Raw genomic sequence first — 17533 nt, forward strand, 5'->3', positions numbered from 1 at the left:
TTTTCATTCAGAATTGAGATTAATTAATCTGTTCTAAATTAATTATTAAAAATATATACATAAATATTTTTTAATATTTTTTCAACAATTTCAAGATTAATCCAAAATTAATTTTCAAAATTATTTTATGAAAATAGCTTAAACTATATTGTTGTCCTGAATCTTTCGATTATCTATTACGGATGATAAGCTAATAAAACATTAATTTAATAACTCAACGTTATCACTTATTCGATTAATTACTTGAGTGTTGGTGCATTTTCAAATCATGCGGGTAACTGTTACATGCCGTATTACGCGATGCTTTTACTATAATTACTCGTTAGAGAGTTACTCGACTACCGTAAAATATCTCAAATAAGAGGTAATTTTGAACAATTACTCGTTCGAATTATATACTGTACTAATGAAATTCCATCGTACGAAATCGCGTTAGGTAGTCGAGAGTAAAGCAGATAAAGACGGCCTTTTGCCACGCGCGGTTCGCTTGGATTTGTACGGTTAAAGTGGATTTCCCGAACACGTCGTCGTTCGCCCGAGTATCCTTTTGGGGTTGGCAGGATTCCCGCAAATGTTGTTGTAGTGGGAGGGCGGCCGAAAGTTGCGGGTGGATTTGCCGCGATGGTTGTAACTTTTGTCCATGATTGATACAGTCGGTATCGACTGATTATCTCATTCGCCCGCGATAAAGTCTATTAACGTGATCAAAGCTGTCATACTTACAACCAAAAGAAAGATCGTGTTTTTAACTGGCCAACTTAAATATAACGTGAATGTTGCAATGTTGATATCACCAGTCGCTAATGTAAAATATTTGCGTTACTTTGCAGGATGAATTCCAATGAAGATATTTCAGAGAAAAATTTTGGCACGATTCCACTCTAATGCAGATACAAAAAAATACCGCGCATATTTGTGAAAATTCTTGGCATATTCAGTGACAGCACGATAATTTATATTTTATCCTCAATCACGATAAACCATGAAAAGGTTGGACTATTTAAGGAATATTTGTACTTTTTATTTAAAAAATATTCTTTAAAAAATAAGAAATAAAAAAATGTCTATGATAGAATATAATCAATAATCATCTTGTATCATTAAGTGCATGTGTCGAATTTCAAATATATGAAGCCTGTAAATTGATTTAGGAACTTGAGAAATAAATAATTGAACCAATATATCAATGACTCCGATGGCAGACGGTAGGGTGACGTGACGATTGATGGGGATATTTTATTGAACGAGACTATTTTAAAAGAGACAGAAGAGTAATCGTTCGCTTAATTTATAAGAAATTACGCGCTTACAAGAACGACATAAATTTTTTCCTACAGCTAGCAACCATCGCTGCGTATTTCTATTGTCACGAATGTTCTTTCTATACGGAATATCTGTAGTAGTTGCTCTTCAAAATTGTAACGACAGAATCAGAGAGAAATAAAGAGAAAAGGCACAAATGGGACGCGAATCCGCAGCTGCATCCATTCTCACAATGTTAGCAAATCCGGACGATAAAGATAACATTGTGCATAGAAGGCATTAGGCTTTATCCTTTTAGAGCCGTCTATGTCACGCTATAGTGTTCATGCTGTCGCGTTTATCCTTAAACAGCCTCTTTGGAGTACTCGCACCTTGTAAATCATAGCCGAAATGCGGCATTTACTTGAGCAATGTCCGTCCCGAAGATTATAGTAAAATATAATCGAGAATATATTATATTATGTATTATATCATAGAGATAATATATAATATATATATTTATATGATATAATTTATAATTTTTTACGTGTCAACTTTTTCAACAACCCAAAAGTTAAGCAGTTAGAAATTGAGGTGTGCAATGCGAGAAAAAGAAAGAGAGAATGTTAAATTTTATTATTAAAAATTAAAAATAAAAATAAAAATATACAATGTTTTTTCGATAACAATTTGTTCTTTTAAATTCGTTTAATCTGACACGTCACGCCATTACAAATTTATCGTAATAAATACCGCATGAAATATTCTGCCTCCATTTCATTTCACTACGCAAATATCATGTGGATAAATATATGCTTCAATAGTCCCAGAAAATTCAATAATTTCAATAACTTGTTCTTTGTATCACTGTCACGTTACCATAAAAGAAGCTTATAATTAATTATATTCCTGTTTCATAATATATACAAAATAAGACGTCAATAATTGATCTTAAAGATTAAACTTTGATAATTTTAAATGACTTTTTTTACAGTATATTTCATGGAAAGCAAAAATACCTTAAAAATTAATTTAAGTAAGTTTGAGTCTATAATAATAAGGCTCTTTTGCCAATACTAATTTTAACCAGTTAAAGCTAGACACTAAAATTAACTGTGTACTAAAATGAAGATTTAACTAGCTAAAACAAGTATTAATAAAAGGGCTTTGTTAGAATTAATTTTGAATAGTTAAACCGAGTTTTGACGGATTTTGTATTTAGATTACAAGATGAGTAACAACCAAACAATAGAAAGGCTTATGTACATTATTAATCAGATTAAAAGCTAGATTGTGATGTTGCCAACCAGTTAAAAATACATTCAATAATTTTAGTAATTACAATTAAAATAAAGACACTTTGTATCAAAGTATGGATATTGTAAAAATTAATTTAGTTATTAAGATTACTATTGAATTGTAAAACTATTTTATCATTAAGACGTGAAAATCTAGATTCATTTAAAAGCCGTTAGTATATGAATTTGATATGCACACGTAATTTTATTGTGAACGAAATTCTTCGACCGTGCACGTCGATAAACTTTCGCAAATATTAAAGCTCCCTGTTTCCCATTTCGCAATTCCTGCCGTCATTCCTTCGTATATTGGCTATCGACTAGTCACTTATTTTCTTCCATTGTTTATCGGCATTTCAAAGAATGCTATCGCACGTAGCCTCGATCGTTAATATTCCTTCTGTCCTTCGATATCAGAGAGAGAAAGACTATTGTATCATTACGTCGCCGTCCTTCGACGCATGTTTTACGTCTCCGATTCCGGTAAAACAATCAGATTTCTCTTACCGTTAGAAATCCTCTCTTTCTCTCGCTCTGTCGATCGATCTTTGATACGTTGTGAATAACGCCTATTACTATTTTTTAATATTCTGAAATTTTAGTGAAATATTTTAGCTCATGAGAGATTATTTCAATTCTTTGCAAAAATATAAGAAACTAATAAAAGTTCGGCATCAACTTGTTCCGTGAAGTTATGAATTGCTTGATCTGTGACTAATCGGAAATTGATTTTATTACCGAATATTTCCCCGTTTTTCGTTTTAAACTTTTAATTGAGAAAGTAACAAATAAGACAACGTGCATTTATTCAGATCACGCGTATCTGAAGAGACATTTTCGATTTTCTGCTCTTCGAGGACGTAAACTTCGACCTCGTCAAGCTGCCTTCGCGCTCACGTCTTGATCTAATGTTTATGGCGTACCGAAGGTTGATCGAAAAAAAAAAGAGATAAATGACTTGATGGACGTTTTATTTCTTATACGGCGTTTCGCGGTAAGGTTTCATTGTTCGTTCGCGATTTTATTACTTTCTGCAAATCTCCATCGTGCTCTCGCGAAGTTAGCCTCTCGAACCTATTTATCGTTTATGAACGTAATTTTCATCACGCACCACTTAAGTGCAAAAATCCGTCCATTCTCATTCACCTTTAATACTACCTCTAATACTTTTAGTACCACTTAACATTATTATCACAAGTATCGCCCGTAGTTAGTCACTATATCAAAAATTACTTCAGAAAGCAATCTCCTATGTTACTTGCCTACCTACTGTGCAAAAATTGTTATCGTAGGGAAAATGGCCCGATTCTTTAGTCTCTAAATTTCTCCTCAATAGACCTCTTTTAAAATCGTGTTATAATTACCGTAGATTTAGCTCTTTAATAAGAAGTATTGCCTTATTCCTAATTCCTTTATCTTATTCCTTATTCCTCTCATTGTGACTGAGCCTTAATTGCATCGATTTTATCCATGTTTTTGCCAATTGAGGAACAAGACACGCTCTTAATTATAAAGTTCAATCTTGATCTACGTCTGTGTGTACTGACAATCCACACCATACTGCAGTACTTAATATATCAAGTTTTTTCTAATAAAATATGGTTTTCAAAACATATGGGTCACTCAGAGCATCCAATTTAATAAATTATTAACTTCGTTAAATACAATATCTCTCAATGCAAAATATAAAAAATTATTAAAACAATCTACCATTAAAATCGTAAAATATAGCGTACTTTCTTAATTATTACCTAAAAGTTTTGCATCTACTTTTATACTTCTACTTAATTAAGTTCTTCTCAATAAGTTTCATTGAAACAACCTAAAAGTTTGCAGAATATTGCATCTATTTTTATGTTTCTACTTAATCAATTTCTTCTCAGCTTTATTAAAACGATTCTTTTTTAATAAGAAAATCAAAAAATTTTCTTCAATAATGTCGAACGTTTCAATATCTAAACTTCGTAACAAATAAATTAAAAAATTCTTTCGAAGTTTGACAACCGTGACTACGTAACAGTAACTTGTGAAAAAAGTACAGTTGAAATAAATGTTCGCGTACTTTCGAATACATGCCATTTTCTTTCTTTCTTCCTAACTCACATAACGCAAAACAGATTACAGCAGAATATAAAAACATAGGAACTTTTACGACGTGATTAGGTATCTCGTGCAATCAATCGAAGTTGAAAAATATCACGATAATGATATTTTAATCGCTGAGTTTTACGAGGTGTCCTATCTTCAATCCTTCTCGTCTGCAGCTAAAACCGCATTATCGACATAAAAACGATGAAATATCTAGGTCCGCACGAGTGCTGTGGTGTAATCCCTCAAAATTATGCGCGCGATCTTTCCGCGGCGGTGCGAAAAAAGGGTGACGGGTGCAATTTTTTTTATGTAAAGCAGTCGCAAGCGCAAGAAAAAAAATTGATTGAAAGTAAGATCACTGGTTTTAAAATGCAAAGTCGCATCGGAGAAGCCGCGCTCTTCCGCAAGCTTCCGGGATCTTCTTTGCGAGAATGTTCGTCGCGGCAAATTGCAATTTTGTCTTTAAGGATGGCGAAAGAAAAGTGTTATTTAAGGGGTAGACTTGAAAGATTGCTAGAAGTCGCATAAGTAAAGACGTAGGGCGGACCTTCCGGCGAGTAATTGAATTTTTTCGCGGTGCAACGAGCAGCGATAGGAATTAACGCGGAATCTTAAATTTTATTCGCGCGCGCGAATATTGTAACGAGATTAACCGGTTCGCGAAACACAGCGATTCTACCTATCTCTTTGTAAATCATAATTAAAGTTGCAGATAAAGTAGGAAAAAATTGTTCATCTTAATATACATAAATATACACAGGTGACAGACATTTCTGTAAAATTTACTTTTTCAAGCAGTTAACTGAAATTAATTAGATTCAAATAATTTTCAAGATAACTGTAGACAATGCTCTTGAGAAATCTCGACTAAAGTTTAAACTTTCAGAAGGGATAGTACCAGAACGTTTAATTTCCAAAATGCAGCCCGACGAGTACTCCATTGAGCTTGAAAAATTTAAATGCACCATTAAAAGTTCGAGATAAGATGCCAGATGGTAGCATGCTAATATCATCGGCGCGCCCGATGTCTAAGAGAATCCTCGACGTAATTGCTGCCATTCATAGTCCACATTTATAAGTTGTTACGCCTACTCGCTCGTTTCATCTTGCTTTTAAGATTTAAGTGAACTATCGACTTTCTCTTTTCTTAAAGGTTTATCTCTTTTCTTAAAGTATATTACAGTTATATTCTTACGGGTTTTCTTAAATGGAATAAAGACACGCAACCATTTTATAAGTTGTAAGTGTTTTGTGGAAATTGATCCTTCGCGTTACTTAATCTCACTGATAAAGATATAACGATACATATTTACGAGTTTACAATACTATATTTTCTAATATAAATACTATCCAGATAAACCAAAAAAAATATATAAACAGTCAAAGCCTGCAAATAACGTCATAGAGAAATTTCACTAAAGAAAACACATTTACATATTAGTTTATTGAATTATAACAACTATACTTCGTCAAATTTAATATCCATTAATTTTGAAATCATTAACATCAGCATTAGCGTGCAATATTGATGACCAGACCATTAACTCTGCAATAAATAATTCCAACGTATGTTACTATGACGTACAACTGGACATTGTATTAAAAGCAATAAAAATTTAACATTCCTTTCAGAACATAATTAAATTTTCATACGCTAGTAATTCCCTTTCATTGCCGCGTTCCAAATGTCGCTCGAGAATAAAAGAGAATTCGTGGATAAAAGAGAAGTCGAATTAAAAAAAGATTTGTGCTTTAAGGTTAAGTGGAGCTAGCTTTTGCATTGCAATCGCAGCCATTACTGAATCATTCATAATCACGCGATTCCGTTTTAGCGTTGCACAATGCGAGGATTAATATTTAAAGTCGGCATCATGTCAGGCTACTGCTATTGTCACTGCAGCTTAATTGGATATTCTCGAGGTATCGTGGTCATTTAAGCGAACTAAACTGATTAATGGCCCTTAATCTTCAAGCAAGAACAAGCTAATCATCTATCATCCCTATTCTTGACTACACCAACGTCGCGTGACTAAACAACGCTTTGATTTACAATTGTACATTTCAGATTTCATACGAGACAGAAGTTGCTTAATATATAGTAACATTAAACAACATGAAACGTGTGAATCAAAGTAAGTTTAATAGTTAAGAGTTGAATTACCTAAATAAAGAGACTCTATAAAAGAAGTTAACACTTTTACTGCCAAACGGAATAAAAAGAAATTACATTCTCAGGCCAAGGCTGTTTTTTGATCAGTTGTATTTTATTGCCGATTCTTACAGTATTTACGCCTTTCCATTTCCTTTTTGTTCTCTTTTACAGTTTTTGACTTGATTGCTCGATGTATCGTTTGCGATACATCTGGCCTCCGTGGTTAAATTCTAAGTATATCATAAATGATACACACGTGGCAGTGAGAGTATTAGTATCAATTATTATTTAAATTCACAAAAATTATTATTAAACGACAAATCCTGCCCAATAGCAAAAATGTCAATTTTTTGTTATTTTCAATTATTATTTTGTGTTTTATAAAAATTTCAATAAATATACATTTTAACAAGAAAATATTATTGCACATCAGAGTGTATTCGAAAATTCGAGTTCTTTCTTGATAAATAAGTAAGTATTGTATAACCGAAAGTACAGTATAATCAAAATGGGACGATCGAGTTATGAATTTATCACATATTTTTCTCTTGGCACGACGGTGGGATCCGTCAATTTCAGGCAGGTTTATACACCTGCTACCTCAGCAAATTTATTGCTGAAGCAACGAATGTACAGCATTGTGTGTTTTTGGCTTGTCTACAAGCTTTACCATCAAAAATTCGCTCGCGCTCTCTTATTCCACGAACGAGTAATTTCACGCTCACAAGATATTTTATTCTATTTTAAGCAAAGATCCAGAAAAAAGACGCATTCAAAATATAACGAGTATAAAAACAGGAGCAAAATAATATAAAACAAGAAATATTGCAATATAATGAATAATGCAATTTAAGTAGAATTTTACTTTTTCCTCTTTGAAATTCAAACATTATTAACTTTATTTACGGAACACAGAAGTTGAATAAAATGTCAATTTTTCAGGCAACGCAATATTTCGAAGCACGAGGCGGAAGAACGAATAATTGCAAATAATTCTAAACTGCGTGAAAACCCTCGAAAGATGTTACTCACGATAACTACAAGACGCAAACGAATGAAACTTCGTTCCCGGCGAGGCGAAATCAAAGCCTTTCGCTGGCCATGTCTCGTTATTCGCTACGGAACGGAACGGAGTTACAGTTTCCGTTAAACTTCGAAGCATTAGTTAACTCTCTGATACGAGAGACTGAACGTCCGAGGGAACCTCAGATCTTTGCTGTAATCATACAGAGATGTATCCTACGTTTAACAATATCATTAATACAAGATAATGCCAATCAATAGACAACATCGTCCATATAATATATAATCGTATTATAATATAATAATGATATAATAATGTTGATAGAAAAAGGATGCAGTTAATGTGAATTTAATTTAGATTGTAATTAAAACTGCATACATAATTACAGAAGTTAATATTAAAATTTAAATTCGATCTGTAAAATAAGTTTTCGTCTTTTACGTTCGAGCATTTTCATCAGGCTGATGTGTGTTGCATTATTGATGTATCATACGAGACGTGCATGCAAAATGAATAACATATCCACCTGAAGAAATCCGTTTTAAGATCAAACGAACCGCCATCGCCGTCTCTCATACTCGGCGAAACAAAAGGGCCATCATCGCGAGGAGCAAACCGTTCATGCATATGTTATAACAAAGCAAGAAAATCCATACTTCACGAGCTTTCGCCTCCTTTCCTCCCGTTTCCTTTCTTGAGCAGGCAAAGCCATCACTACCGCGTCTTCTATTGTTATCATAGGAAAAAGTTTAAATGCAGAAATAAAACCGTCGTGTTCAAATAAGACAAATCTATCTACAAATAAGACATTTCTATGGTGATAACTAGAAAAATGATTTAATTTTTAATAACGATGATGAGAAAATAACCGATTGTGTGAAACTTGCTGGATTCTAAATACGATATTAAATATTTCTACCATCTGATATAATTTTCATCCTATAATCAATTTCATGTTATATTAATGTTATTTTATACAATGATAGGTATATCTGCATTCTTTGAGAGACTGCAAAAAATAAGAGTGTTGATAAATTGACGAATGCATCGAGAGGAACAAAGCATATGCGATAATAGATATAAAAATAATTGTCCGAATGTTATCAAAAAATTCTTCCGTATTTAAATAAAGGGATCGATGCTTTCCTTCACTTCGCAACATTGCTGACTTGATTTTTTTCATTTCTATAAATTAAGGCTTCTAATTAACGTGGCTGTATCGAAGCTGCTTGATTAAGAAAAATCAAATCGCGAGCTTTTCCGCAAATTTCCGATACATTCTTTTCTGATCAATGTTTATTGTATTCTTTTGGCAAGAGAATAACATTATGTAACGTACAATTAACGTTTGACTGTCTCAATTTGACTAAATTTGACTAAATTGACTATCTCAGCTAAAAATTTCATATTCTTTATAATGTAAGCTATACTATATATGATGTACTATATGCGGCTTATGGATTTTATGATAAAATCAGATATTCAACACATTTCGCTCGAAGAACTATAGAGATACCTTCGAAAGTTCGAATAAAAAACTGAAGAGAATAACGAAAACTCAAACGCATAAGCATTTGAATTCTCGAAGCTGTTCTCCACAAAAATGACGTAACAAACGAAAGGTTTCTTCTGTGTGGTGCTCTCAATACATTTTCTCTCAGAAAAATCACGACTGTAGATTTTCTATACAATGCTCATGAAATTTCAGAAATAACAACCTCTTGTCTGCCGCAACAGAACATATGCGTCCTATAAATTTACTAAGCACTTGCATTATTTCGTATATATGTAGATTAAAACAGATGTCCAAATTATCGAAATATCAAACGCGATATTAAACATAAATTAATTTTTAAATATATTTAATGTTATCTCATGTTATATATATTTTTCGTCATATGTATATTGTAAAATATTATACATTTCTTAAGCCACAGAGATCATCTTAGATTTAGTACTGCCTTTCCATTTTGACATTGTAAACTAATGCGAATTTAATATTATACTTTGATATATTTTATTTTGTTTTTGAGTCGACGGACTTTCTCGATGGATATCGACCAACCATCAACCAACACTTTCGCAAGTGTTAACGGATGCAAAAGAGGCGAATGGAACTTATTGAAATTTTCAGGACGCAATGTGGCGCATGTGCTACATCAGGCGAATGCTCAGGCCACATAAGCAATCCCCTTCGTTAAAACGAGAATATGATTGCCCGTTTTATGAAATTTTACGATAGATTTTCTTTCTAGTGGCCCAGAAAAGTAACTAGCATAACTCGCGAAAGATATTTTGTGCAACTTAAAATCGCAACTTTATTTAATTCAAAAAAATTTTTAACTAAAACAATGCCGGTTTTAGACTTTATTTTCTAATGATGTGGAATCGCTTATAATCATAGCGCTGCATAAATGTAATGATTTACGAAATAAACAGGATGACAAACGTTTTAGGCCATATTTCACGATGAACAATATAATACCATACTATAAGAAAATAAGTAACAATAAACTGATCTAAACTATCCGCTTTCAATAATTCATTCCTGGCTATAGTTTAAATCTCACGCGAAAGGCAGTATAATTTATCCGTTTGATAAGCACAATTGAAAGTTGGAGTTCGATCGTCGTACGACGCGCTGCGAAGCTGTATCCGATTTCCGTCAAGTTTTAATTAATTCCAGGGGGAGGCGAGCTAAACAAGATTAAAATAAAGCATCGTGGCCGGAAAGACTAACGATATGCTGCATAATTAACGCACCTAATCGCCCGATTGAAATCGTCGCTTTGAGTGACACTGTTGTTTCTCGGAGTTTTAATTATTTATTGTATATCACTTGTACCGGCGCTTTTACAATTCGCATAAATCCTGGTGAAATTTCCTGTTAACTGTGTCCTATTTATTTCCCTGAGTCACCACAATATATCTTCGCGCACAACTATTATTTTATTCAATAAAATATTTTAAAGCAGAACTGAGATTTAGTTGAACATTTTTACAGAAAACGCACGCGATTTTAAAGACATCGGCCTAAAATGTACAACAAAATCTCAACCCTGTTTTTAAGCACGTTTTTTTTAATTATAAAGAAGTACTGAGTGTATAAGCTGGATATTACATTAAGTAATTTAATCAACGTAGAAAAATTAAATTTTTTATTTATTTAAAATTTATCATTTTTTCGATTCAATCTTACACTATAATTAGAGACGCGCAAAGTTAGACGAGGATAAAATCAACTTCTTTATATTCTGCAAAGTTCTTCGAAAGTAAAGCCTTTGATACTAAAAAATAAATCCTCTTATAATCTTCGATATTTTTTATAAAATGTTGAAATAATCCAATAAATATTGAGAAATAATAATGATTCTTTTTATATGCTTAAGCGGCTAATAGAGAAATAAAATGGAATTGATCATCCGCATGACGAAATGTAGCGTATACGTTAAATTATTCATGTTTTATTAGTGTATCGTGGCAGTAGAGACTTCTCCGCGCGTGTAACTAATTCATTATTCTCAATCCCCTAATGAGATTACTCGAGGTAGTCCGCGCGCGGTAATATATAACTAATTTCACTGCTATAAACACGGAACGTGCAAGGGGAAAGTCTCCGACGTACTCTTAATCATAATTCATTCTTAATGAATCACATATGATTGTGAGCTCGAGCACATTCAGTAATGAGATCAGGATTTTATATCTTCAGTAATAACATGTCGATAAATTAATAAAGCAAAGCTCTTCCAAAAACCGTCATAACGGAGATTTTTGTCCTAATTTATTCTATCAATTTATTCATCACTGAATTGGAAATTTATCCAAGTATTCCTTCAAAGTTCAAACATATCGGCATTCGAGATGAGAGAGCAGTGCACAAATATATATTATAACTTTCCGTAAAGACCCGCCGCTCGCCGAAACTTTATTTCACGCAAATTATTTTCATGGTTATCTTAACTCTCGCGGAATTTTCATAATCCAAACTTTTTCATATATTCTAAACTGTGAAGAGTAAAATTTATCCACGAGTCATCGGCCACGCTGCGGTTTCTCGCGGAAAAAATAAAGTGCGAAATAAAATATAACACGATGTAAAAAATTATGGTCGGTGGCGGGTAGCGGCGCGCTTTTCCCCATCAATGTGGAAAAAACGACAATTTCTCCCGCGGGTGCACCGGTGGCAACGTAAAAATATCTCGGTGCACTTTGCAACTGTGATAATCAACATGCGTATGCAAATTGGGCTGCGACTTCATTTCCGACGGATCGCGTATTTGCATGTATCTGCGTCTACACGCAGAATGCATTTCCGTGTGTGTCTGTGTCACATCAGCGAATATACACAGTGTCGCGACCGCAAATCAGAGTGATCCTCCGTGATTAAACTATCATGAAGCCCCATCGCTAACGATAGCACCCCACGTTTACATCCCGATACGAATATCCGAAGCGATAAATTAATAATCTACTTATCACTTAAGCACGTTAATTCTAGCATGGAGTTCGACAATTAAAAGAAAAGTTTATGATTTCAAAAGAAATACAAGTTCACTCGCCGAATAGGCGATCGTTACCTAACATTCCGCATCATAAAAATAAAATTTCGAAATATATCGAGCGATTAGAAGCTTAATTAAAAGATTAAATAAAAATTCTTTCTTAATTGATTATCTGAAATATCGTAGAGTTTTATGGAAGTATGCCATACTTTAATCGAATAACAGTAGTATTAATTGACTGTTATTGAATTTGAAATATTAAGGCATTTTTAATTGCACATAGCAAAAATTCCAAAGAATATGGGATCGACATGAGTGAACTAAAATAACTCTATCTCGAATAGGTATATGAAACGACGACCTGCCGGCAACGTGAAAACCACGCTCGCACACGTCATTTACACGTCCACCGCATTTTCGAAATAGCGGCGGAATGTGGCTTAATTAACTTGTCAGCGAGCGCGCAGTGTCTACGGTCCATGCAGACTTCAGACGCTTTTGAAATCCGACATGACAATGTGTGTAAGTCGTGCGCTTCGCGAGTTATTAACCCGGCACGCTTACGTGTAGATACACTTCGAACAATTCGCTGCTCTCATTAATTAATTAAATATAAAACCACTTGTAATTAAACGCTCTCATTCAAAAAACAATATCAAGTATTTTACCATAAATAAAAAATGTACTTACGTTTTTAATTTTGCTTGAGAATCGATCATTTTTGTTACGTCTCTGTTATTTTATTTATTGTACATTACACGATATATAAATTATTTGTATCGTTTTTATAATAAATGATGCTCCGTTATAATATTAATACTAATTTGCCATTAAATACTAGATATTAATTACTTACAAAATTAAATTTAAAAAAAAGATAATAAATTTATGTAAAATCTATCGTACATAAATATTATCTATCAAAAATCGCGATAACATTAATCAGGACGTTATACTATTTTTTCGCGATAAAATATTATCAGAATGTAATAATTAGACATAATCAATACTGCACTTCTTTTATATTTTAGTACTCGAATATTTTTGATCACATTTATAAATTACAGAATTTCTGATTCAAGCTATATATATATAAATAACATCAATTAAATGTATTGTTTGCAATATTATTTTGCGATTAGAACTTAGATTTTACACCGATTCATAAAGAAAACTAACCGGTAACAATGACGTAACAAAATTGTCGAATGATAAGTCAGCAGATCCATATGCCGAAAAAATTTTCGGCTAATTAGCAACATCCAAAGTTTAGAATGCCACAATTATACGTGAGATCCTAAATGAATAAGGGACTATACGTACGATCAAAATTACTGTCAGTACAAATTTTTCATATCTCGATATGTTTTTAATAAATTTTCATGTTAAAATAATTATCTCATTACTATGTTACTAGATAATAGAGAATTAAACAATCATTCAATATATAATTATAATTACTCATTGTCAGAATTATTTTCAATATAATACATTAAAAATAATTAAAAAATTACTGTAGTTTTAAATATTTTAATGCAACTAACACATGTGTAATTGATTAGAATTTTTATATAAAAAATAAAAAAATCTTTTGTTTCGCGATAAAATATTTATTGGGAGGGCAGGGGATCTCACGTTTCACGTTATTTTGTTTCAAAACAAATTTAAATCATTCAACAAACATAAATGGATAGGCTATGTAAAAGATTTAGTGTAATGTAAGTATAAGTGCAAGTAACACTCTCGTCTTTTTATTAAATATAAATTATATGTATAAAATAAATTAGGAAATGATCAAGCCAATCAATAACATTTCGATTATAAATAAACTCTACTTTATAAATGTATATACTTTGTATCTGTGTATTCTTTGTACAAAAAGTGAAAACTGATTGACAGTTATAAAATAATCTAGTGCCATTAAACAATAGTATAAATTCATTCTAGCCTATCCATTTCAAAGTACATAATGGATTTATGAAATATTATTTTATCTATAATATTCTTAATACATAAATTCCTAGTTATTAGATATATACATATATCAATTTTTAAATAGATTATAACTATAGGAATAAATAATGCGTTCAGATATATCAAACAGTATTGGAAATTCAAATTTTTATTAACATAATTTAACACACACACACACACACACATCTCATATAAAATTCTCATAAATCCATTATTAAAATAAAAATTAAAACTCACCGGTACGATGTGCAGCAGCGGAGTTGTAGTCTACGACGTCAATCTGTAAAATACAAATATATCCAAATTAAACTTATCCCCAAAATAATTAAATTTATAAAAAATAAATACTTATAGCGCACATTGAATTTTTTCTAACAATAAGTACATGTACTTCTTTAAAATTCAATTTAAAAAATTTAATTCTTATATAAATAAAATAAATTTAAAATAATAAATAGTAAAAATGTTGAAATATTTTACATATTTCTTCATAAAAATACTAGAAATATTAAACATTTTACATATGTATTAAATATTTCTTAAATCAAAATAATTTAGGATGCTTTATATGAATTGTGTTACACGATAATGCAAAATACTATATAGAATACTGTATAGAATAAGATTGTCACGGGGATAAACAAATTCCACAGATGATAAATAATAAATAATGAATTACTCACTCGTGGTTGCTCCGCCGGCGCCTGATGCCGTCCCTGGGCCGCCTCCTCCTCTCGCGCGGACTTCCCGCGTCGTTGCTCCGTTAAGGGTTAAGGTACACACTCGTTAGTCATTATCACACCACATCAGTCGACTTCGCGCACACGTAATTACGATCGCGCGCTAATCATCAAATGACGAACGCGCGGTACTTGTTTCTTGTTATCGGCACTCCCGATGTTGACCGTACACCGCGTACGCGACGCGCGCATTGTTCCATCACGACAATCACGACCGGCGAAACGAGCGAGAAACGTATGATCGCGGCGCGGCGCGGCGCGATCCGCGACGTCGATTCGTAAATCGCGCGACCAACTTCATAGCGACGTGGAGACGAGCAAGAAACGTATGATCGCGGCGCGGCGTGGCGCGGGGCGATCCGCGACGTCGCGGCAATTAATGCAACGACAGAACCTGAAATGGCGGAGGAATTTCGTAAATCGGCGCGGCCAACTTCATAGCGACGCGGCGAGACGCGGCGGCGGCGGCGGCGGCGATGCTACGCACTCGCTGCACTACCTTCGCGTACTTTTCACGCTCGAAATGACTTATGTCTCATACTTTCAGGAGGATTACTGTCACACATAACTCGAACGAATGAGTATTCTAGCTGAAATCGAGGATAAAACCAGCGGAATGCGCAACTCGAGAATACGTCGCCCTGCGTTCGCGACACAGTGGATTTCGCGCATAAATCTTACGAAATTACACGTTCCAACAAATACATAACTCACTAAACTCATGCCACCGGATCGTTAATTATCGAGATACGACGCTGATTGTACTTTATACTGTCCGCATACTTTGACTGCCAAGACTGCTTTCGGCACACATTGAATTAATAAATCTAATTTTAATATTTTACTGCTTTTCTTAATGTCTTAATAAAATTCACATTTTATTTCTTAAATGTCTTGAATATTTATCGTACAGTTTTTCTTAATCGGGTAAATGAGACCGTTACTCACGTACATTACTCACACAAATGGATGATGGTCTTTGCGGAAATGATTACGCGCGCGTCACTTACAATTTAGATATGGATGACATGGCACTCAAAGTGTTTAACGCGGCTCGGAGTCGATCGACGATCCGTTCCATGTTAACGCGACGTTACGCTAATAACTGAAAAGTTCGATTGTGGCGGCAACTTCATTGCGATACTGCGCGACACGACGCGATGTGACAACGTGAGTCGATTTAATGGCCGGCGAATCGCTCGAATTTGTATGATTAAAATCATTATATAAATCGCGAAAGACGAACTGTCGATGTATCCACGGCTAGTTTTCCAGCTCATTCGCGCGATCCGGGATCTCGTACATTATTCGGCAAAAGCAGTCGTCAAAGTACATTGATATCGGAAAAAGCGTATCTCAAGAAATGATCGCGGACAGATCGCTGCCTGCAAACGCGTAGTAAAAGCGATACCTAACAATTTCCGTGCCTCGTAGATCCGATTTCCATTCAGCACGAATAAGAAGCGTGTGAGATATCTATTACGACGAACAGCCGTCGTCTCGAAAGACTTACGAGTCGCTTATGGTAAAGTGAATCAATCGTGCCAGGCGATATTCTTTAATTGTGCGCAGAGAGTCGTGCATGCGTCTCGCCGCGACCGCGGCCCGAAGGATAATACGAGGGGGAGCGGCGCGCGCGCCGTTGCCCGCCCGCCCCCACACCGCCGACTTTCGAAAAACAAGCTCGCGCGCGCGATGCGACGTGTTTACAATAGCGCGTGCCAGCGTCGATTAGTCATATAGTCCGCTACCGTATACAAATTTAAACAAACGGAATATTTCGCGTTTTGATATTATAAAATTCACTTTACGATAGCGCGTGCCGACATCGTATGAAACAAATACGTCAATCAACAAATATAATATCTAACGTATGTATACAAATTTAAAAGCCGAATATTTCGCGTTTCGGTATTATAAAATTGACTTTTGGAAATAGGCTATTGTTCGAATATTTTGCGCTTCGTTTTGCGGTTTCATTAGCGTTATCTATATATGTATACATGTGTGTGTAAAATAGGCAAGGCTATGGATCACAAAGCGTACATACATATATGTATCGATTAATGATTAATTGATCGTTATTCTTTCTTTTACAGGGAGAAGGGGAGAAAGATAAGATCGTAATTTTAATAAATCGAGTAATATTATTTTTGAATCGTCGAGAAAAAGTTTCAAATAATACGAGAAAGATAATTATAAATTTGCTCGACACTGTGCTTTATACAGAGGATGTGGTATCAAATGCTTCACGGTACATTAATATATTCATTACAATTTTATCTTTGACAGCGGTGTACTCGATATCGGTGTGACAACGCCTCTTTCACGGCGAGCTATTTTTGTCATTAAACTCACAATCAGTTCAAAGAGCACACGTGGCGCAAAGGGCTACCTGATTTCCGAAAATAAACTCTCGTATTTGCGTAATCCCGCTGTCGGGCAGATCTCCGAACGATATAGAACTCGATTACGGATATATAGAAATTACGCATTTCTCGCACGCA

The 17533-nt window shown here is 33.9% G+C and overlaps 1 protein-coding gene across 1 annotated transcript in view; it reads right to left on the reverse strand.

Moving 5' to 3' along the window:
* LOC139813198 (uncharacterized) overlaps positions 1-16992 on the reverse strand; it is an 87173-nt gene extending 70181 nt beyond the window's left edge. The window contains exons 1-2 of the mRNA XM_071778574.1: positions 14970-16992; positions 14524-14566 (exon numbers count right to left, since the gene is read on the reverse strand). The gene's annotated coding sequence lies outside the window, so the exon portion shown is untranslated. The remainder of the gene's footprint in view (positions 1-14523; positions 14567-14969) is intronic.
* Positions 16993-17533: the final 541 nt, after the last annotated feature.

Source organism: Temnothorax longispinosus, chromosome 5 (genome assembly GCF_030848805.1).
Source record: "Temnothorax longispinosus isolate EJ_2023e chromosome 5, Tlon_JGU_v1, whole genome shotgun sequence".
Taxonomy (NCBI): domain Eukaryota; kingdom Metazoa; phylum Arthropoda; class Insecta; order Hymenoptera; family Formicidae; genus Temnothorax; species Temnothorax longispinosus.